The sequence below is a fragment of the Cebus imitator genome, unplaced genomic scaffold, assembly GCF_001604975.1.
Source record: "Cebus imitator isolate Cc_AM_T3 unplaced genomic scaffold, Cebus_imitator-1.0 Scaffold270, whole genome shotgun sequence".
NCBI lineage: Eukaryota > Metazoa > Chordata > Mammalia > Primates > Cebidae > Cebus > Cebus imitator.
The window spans coordinates 2,749,819-2,755,877 of record NW_016107585.1 but is presented as its reverse complement, the minus strand read 5'-3'; the positions used below and the strand labels follow the sequence as shown (position 1 = coordinate 2,755,877).

At 44.5% G+C, this 6,059-nt stretch overlaps 1 long non-coding RNA gene across 1 annotated transcript in view; it reads left to right on the top strand.

Annotated features, from left to right (window-relative positions):
• The window catches only part of LOC119467257, a 12,761-nt gene extending 6,945 nt beyond the window's left edge, over positions 1-5,816 (top strand). Inside the window, exons 2-3 of the long non-coding RNA XR_005195796.1 lie at positions 3,485-3,583; positions 4,689-5,816. This is a non-coding gene — a long non-coding RNA (uncharacterized LOC119467257). The remainder of the gene's footprint in view (positions 1-3,484; positions 3,584-4,688) is intronic.
• Positions 5,817-6,059: the final 243 nt, after the last annotated feature.

Here is a 6,059-nt window from a genome sequence, read left to right as displayed (position 1 = left end):
TTGTAGTAGAGACGGGGTTTCACCATATTGGCCAGGCTGGTCTCAAATCCCTCATCTCATGGTCTACCCTCCTAGGCCTTCCAAAGTGCTGGGATTACAGGCATGAGCTACCGCGCCCATGCCCACCACAGTTCTTTTAAACATAAGCCAGGTAACAATGGAATAAACTGTAAGTTCACTGAGAGGGCAGCTAGGAATGGGAAGGAAGGTGAAATGGCAAGGAATCCCAGTTTTTCATGCCCAGAGTGTAATTCTCAACGGAAACTATGCAGAAAGAAACTTAAATAAACCCCTGGGGAGGAGAAAGTATGTATAGTAAACAGTGGCCAGCACAGTGTGCCCTCCTGTATGAATACCAGGGTCAGAATAACCTGTCATTTTGCCACTTTGATCACACGATTTGGGTTAGAAAGAACATGGGATTTGGACTTTGCTCTGAGTTTGGCTCTTGACTGTCACCTGTTCAGTGTGTGATCCTGGGCCAGTTTCTGAACCCTCTCAGTCTTCATTTCCTTGTCTGTAGAGTGGGAATGTGCAATCTGGATTCTGTGCTAGGATTCCGTCACATCTAGTGGACAAGTGGGGAAACCCCATAGGGACCTGGGAAATCTCCCTCTCGAGGAAATGCAGGGAGCTAAGTACAGTGGGCTCACCAAGAGGCGAAGGGTTGAACTGGAGGAAGGGGTCGTTTTGAGTACACTGTGGTAACAGTGGTGGGACCCCATCCTTCGCCCTACCCCATATCAGACCCCTGTCTGGTTCCTGGGCAGAGCTGTCACTAAAAGCAAAAGTGACTATTTGTTAGTAACTTCATAAGACACTAGAGTACAGAGTCACTGAGATGGGACCCCTATAAATGAGCATAAGAGAGAAAAAGGCATCTCCACTTGACAATCCAGAGTGCAACTTTACCAGAGTGAGATGGCAAAGCCAAAAAAGGGACAGTTCCTGGGCATTGATTTGCTGATGAGCACATGTAAGACCTCCTACCCCAGGAGCTCCCCAAAGGTGCAGGGTAGAAGGTGCTTTGCAGGGAGCTAGGTTCAAAGTGAGAAATGGTGGTAACAAACTAACATTTGGATTATTAGTCTTGATGTGACTTTATTTGTGTATGCATAGTGTATTAGACAGGGTTCTCTAGAGAAACAGAACCTGTAGGACATACAGAGATTTGTGGAAGAGGATCTATTATGGGAATTGGCTCATGCAATTGGCTCAAGAAATTCCATGATATGCAGTCTGCAAGCTGGAGAACCAGGACAGCTGGTAGTATAATTCAGTCTGACACTGAAAGCCTCAGAACCAGGGGAGCCGATGCTGTAACTCCCAGTCAGAGGCCCAAGGTCTAAGAACATAGGTGACAGCTTATGTAAGTCCCATGTTGGAAGGCCAAAGAACCTGGAATTCTGATGTTGGAGGTGGGAAAAGATAATGTCCTGGCTCCAGAAGGGAGAGCAAATACACCTTTCCTCTGCCTTTTTGTTCTATTCTGGCCCTCAGCCGGTTGGATGTTGCCCACCTGCGTTGGTGAGGGTGATCTCCTATACTCAGTCCACTGATTCAAATGCTAATCTCTTCCAGAAACACCCTCACAGGCAACCCAGAAATAATGTTTTATAATCTATCTGGGTGCCCCTTAACCCAATCAAGTCGACACAAAATTAACCATCACACCTGACGGGGGAAACTTGGCTAATACCCACCTCATGGGAATCACAGGATGTTCCCAAGCATGAGCCTGGATATGGCAAATACACAGCAAGTGGCAAATTCCCTCAGAAACCACCCAGGGAACCCACTGGAACCATTGCAGATGCTCAGAACAACCCCTGGTGTGTTTGAGAATTTCATGGCATTCTTGTGGCAAATATATTTAATTAAAAAATAACACCTATCTTTGAGCATGTATATGTTACAGTAAAGTATACATGCTAAGAGGAGTTTGAAATTATCTTTTCTTCTCAGCATTTTACAGTTTACAAAATACTTCAATGTGAATTTCAGTCACATTAGCTCTTGAGCAACAACCTAATCATATAGGATCCCCATATACAAATCAGAAGACTGCATTTCAAAGAGGTGAAGTGACTTGTCTTTAATAACCCAGCTAATAAGGGGTGCAGTTGGACACAAACCTGGTCTCTTTCCACTAAAGTCTGGTAGAAAACTAAGACCAAAACAAATACAATAATGACAGGAAAATGTTATAATACCATCTGGTAATGGAAGCAACAAGAAAAAAAAAAAAAAAAAAAAAAAAAAAAATTAAAAAAAAAAAAAAAAAAAAACAGCAAATATGAAGACCTCTGGAGACAAAGACAGATGTCTGTGGCTGGACATCCAGGAGTCAGCAGGGACCTGAATCAATCTAACTGGAAAATGAAAGGCTGCTGCTGAGGACAGGGAGGCAGGGATGAAGGAGGCAGACTCCCAGTGGGGCCTCACCTGGCACTCCCGGAGATAGCACCCAGCTTTTTACATTTCACAGAGTATTTCTACTGACCTTTCCAAAGGGCACTGCAACTCTCTGCTCCCAAATCTCTGAAAGTCAGAATGGAGGCTTTGCTCCTATTTCACTGTCTGAATCAGGCAAATCACCTCTTGTGACTTTGGCAACTTCTGGTCTCAGAGTTTGTATCCCAGTCATTTCTACTTCTTGGAGAATTATTTATGACATTCTAAAAGTATAGAAAACCATCTACCAAAATGTGTCAACATTAAAACATTAGTTAGCCAGAAATTATGCTCATTTAAGTTATGGCAAAAAACAAAACAGACAGGAAATGACATTAGCATTTATGGGCCAGGCTCTGTACTGGTATCTCTCACACTCATGATCTCTTGTTATATTCACTGCAATATAATTTGGGAAATGGTATCATTCCCACTTTGACAGTTGAGGAAATGGATACTTAGAGAGGCAAAGTAACTTGGCTAAAGTCACACAGCTAATAAGCAGCAAATCTAGGATGTGAATCCAAGCCTGACTTCAGGGTATTTTGCAACATACCACAGTTCATGTCCTGTGGAATTCAAATGGAATTAAGAGATGACCAGTAAACACAGTTTCATTGCCAATGAAATTCGTGACTTTGCTTTTTTATTAGCTCAAATTTACCAACAATGCAATTTCCAAATTACCAGCTTCGGAAGAGTCCTTAAATCATTGAAGTATTCAGGATTCATGGAGTCCTGACAATCAGGATTTGACATTGAGGAAGATGTGACCGGAGGACCCATGTGGAGGTGAGTGACTCTAATGTGAACTTTCATTTTTGACAGTTCTCTGTAAAAGTGTGGCCTATCTTGCACTGGATAGAAGATGAGGAAGAGATTCTCAGTCAAACCTGCATGATTTTCTCAAACTCTGTTTCATACAGGTGCCAAAGTTTGACACATTCTAACCACCTTGCTTTCTTTGGCATCTCCAACTTTGACAACAGAGTAAGAACAACGTGTGAAATGTTCCTGTCCCCCTTGACAGGAACAACGTGTGAAATGAAAGACCTCAGGTGCTATATCGGCTCTTGACAGGTCTTCAGTAGAAAGCACCTCCTGCCTGTTCTGTTCAGTCCTGGTACAGGTGAGTCACTGCATTGCCAGCCAGTCAAGTATTTTAAGAAACAAAATCTAAGCCGGAACCATCAGAGAAAGACGAGGGATGGATTAGCGCCATTAGCTTTGATGGTGTCTTGTTGTCATGGTGCTAGGAAAATCACTATCATTTAGAGTCCCACTCACCAGCTGTTTTGCTGGAATTTTTGACATGGAAGTCTGTGGCCACCCTAACATAGGCGTGGGACACGGGTGTGCACACACGTGTACACCTGCGGCAGACACCCACTCTAGAGGGCTCACGTTGGTTGTCTGGGACGTGATTCAAAGGCTGTACCCATGTGTATGATAACCGTTTCCCATACACCAGCTTGCAGGAAGCCAAATGACCTCCCCAGCTTACCTACATCACATGAAGCTTTGGAGGAGTCAGTGACCATGTGAACCCATCTCAACCTCTGCTCCCTCATTCAGCATTTGGCTTGGGAAAACATGCCACTGTTGCCTGTCTCTTAAACATTATTTCCAGGCTCAGGTCTTCCATCATTCTGAGGGGCAGGGGGAACTTTGAGTTCTTCCGGGAGCTGGGGGTTGGGGGCAGGGGAATGCTGCCCAAGAGAAATGACTAGAATCTTTGTCAGGCTGTGGAATACAGTCTGGCATTTCTTGGTAGGTGACCTCCCCTGAGGCCTCTCCTGGCATCTACACTGCAAAGTCCCCTGTATCTACTGAAAAGGGTGAGGGTGGGGCATTCATTAGTACTGGGAGACCAGCTTTGAGTGGAAAGGAGCTTCTCTCGTGGCCCTCTGGTGAGCCACACTGGAGGAAGCCCCAAATGCACAGTGCTCCCTGCTCAGACTCACACTTGCCTGCCTTCACCCCCTCCCATGCTCTTCTTTCCAATGCCCTTACTTGGGAGACTGCAGTGGCTGTGGGGTTGCAGTGGGGGTTGGGGGGCGGCATACTGCACTACCTGGCTTTTTCCAAGTCCCTTTAATTAAACCGAACCTTCGTATGAATGTAAAGAACAAGTAGGCTTTATCCCTGGGCCCTGTGCTCCTCTGCCCCAGATTCACACTTAAGGGCTTGGAGCAGACTTATTTTTATTAAAAGCCCAAGTGATTGGATTGCAGGTGGTCCTGGACCACACTTTGAAAAATGCTGGGGCAGAAACAAGCCAGCAAGCATATGGGATTCATCTGCTGTGAGTGGTAATTTATCTAGTTTCTAAAAATAGTGTTAGGGGCTGGACTGTGCCCCCCTCCCTGCTCCCATGCATATGTTGACGCCCTAACCCAAAGTACCGAAGTACCTCAGAATGTGACTGTATTTGGAAATAGGGCCTTTAAAGAAGTAATTAAGTTAAAACGAGGTCACAGGGTGGGTTCTAATGTAGTATAACTGGTGTCCTTATACGAAGAAATTAGGACACAGACCCACACAGAGGGGGGACCATGTGAAAACAGAGGGAGAAGACAGCTGCCTGCAAGCCACAGAGAGAGCCTTCGAAGAAACCAACCCTGTGGACAATTTGATCTCAGGATTCCAGCCTCCAGAACTGTGAGAAAATAGATTTCTGTTGTTTAAGTCACCCAGTCTGTGGTATTTCATTATGGCAGTGAAGCTGACTAATACAAACAGAAGCCTGATTTCACTTAATAGTCATCTCAGAAGGTAGAGATTGCTCCAACCTATTGTATAAACTAGGCTGGTTTGTGAACCAAAGGACATGAGCCCCAGATCTGGAGTCGCAGGGGTAGCATGACATGCACAGATAGCACAGCTTCTGGTGGCAGGCATTCCCACACTCAGAGACTCAAAGAACGTTCCTCCCTAGCCTTCCACCTGAGTGACTTTAGACAAGACAGCTATTGTTATTTTATTTAACAAATATGTATATAGTGCTTACTATGTGCCAGATAATAGTCTGTGCACTGTGCAAATATTAACTCATTTAATCCTCATTATAACCCTGTGATATATACACTGAAGAGCCACAGTCTCTTATTCAAACCCTTGCTTAGGGCCAGCAGTGGTTGGCATGTCAGAACTTGCAGATTTAAGGAATACGTACCATAGGCTTCATAACACCTCATGGCATCTGCAACAGCGTCCTCTTAGGAAACATACTAATGTTTCTAGTTTCTGTAGTGACACATATATATGCTGCATAAGTAAAGACTGTAAGTATCTTTGTGTCAACTCAAGACACAAGGATACTTTTATTCAATGTGCTTGTTTCAAGTCAGGTTTTGCTGCCAAATGAGTTATAAAAATATTTTTTCATATTTTGGAGCTTTTTTTTTTGGATGGAGTTTCGCTCTTGTTACCCAGGCTGGAGTGCAATGGTGCGATCTCAGCTCACCGCAACCTCCGCCTCCTGGGTTCAGGCAATTCTCCTGCGTCAGCCTCCTGAGTAGCTGGGATTACAGGCACACGCCACCATGCCCAGCTAATTTTTTGTATAAGTTTTCAAAATTGTTGGCCTGTATTAGCCCCATCTT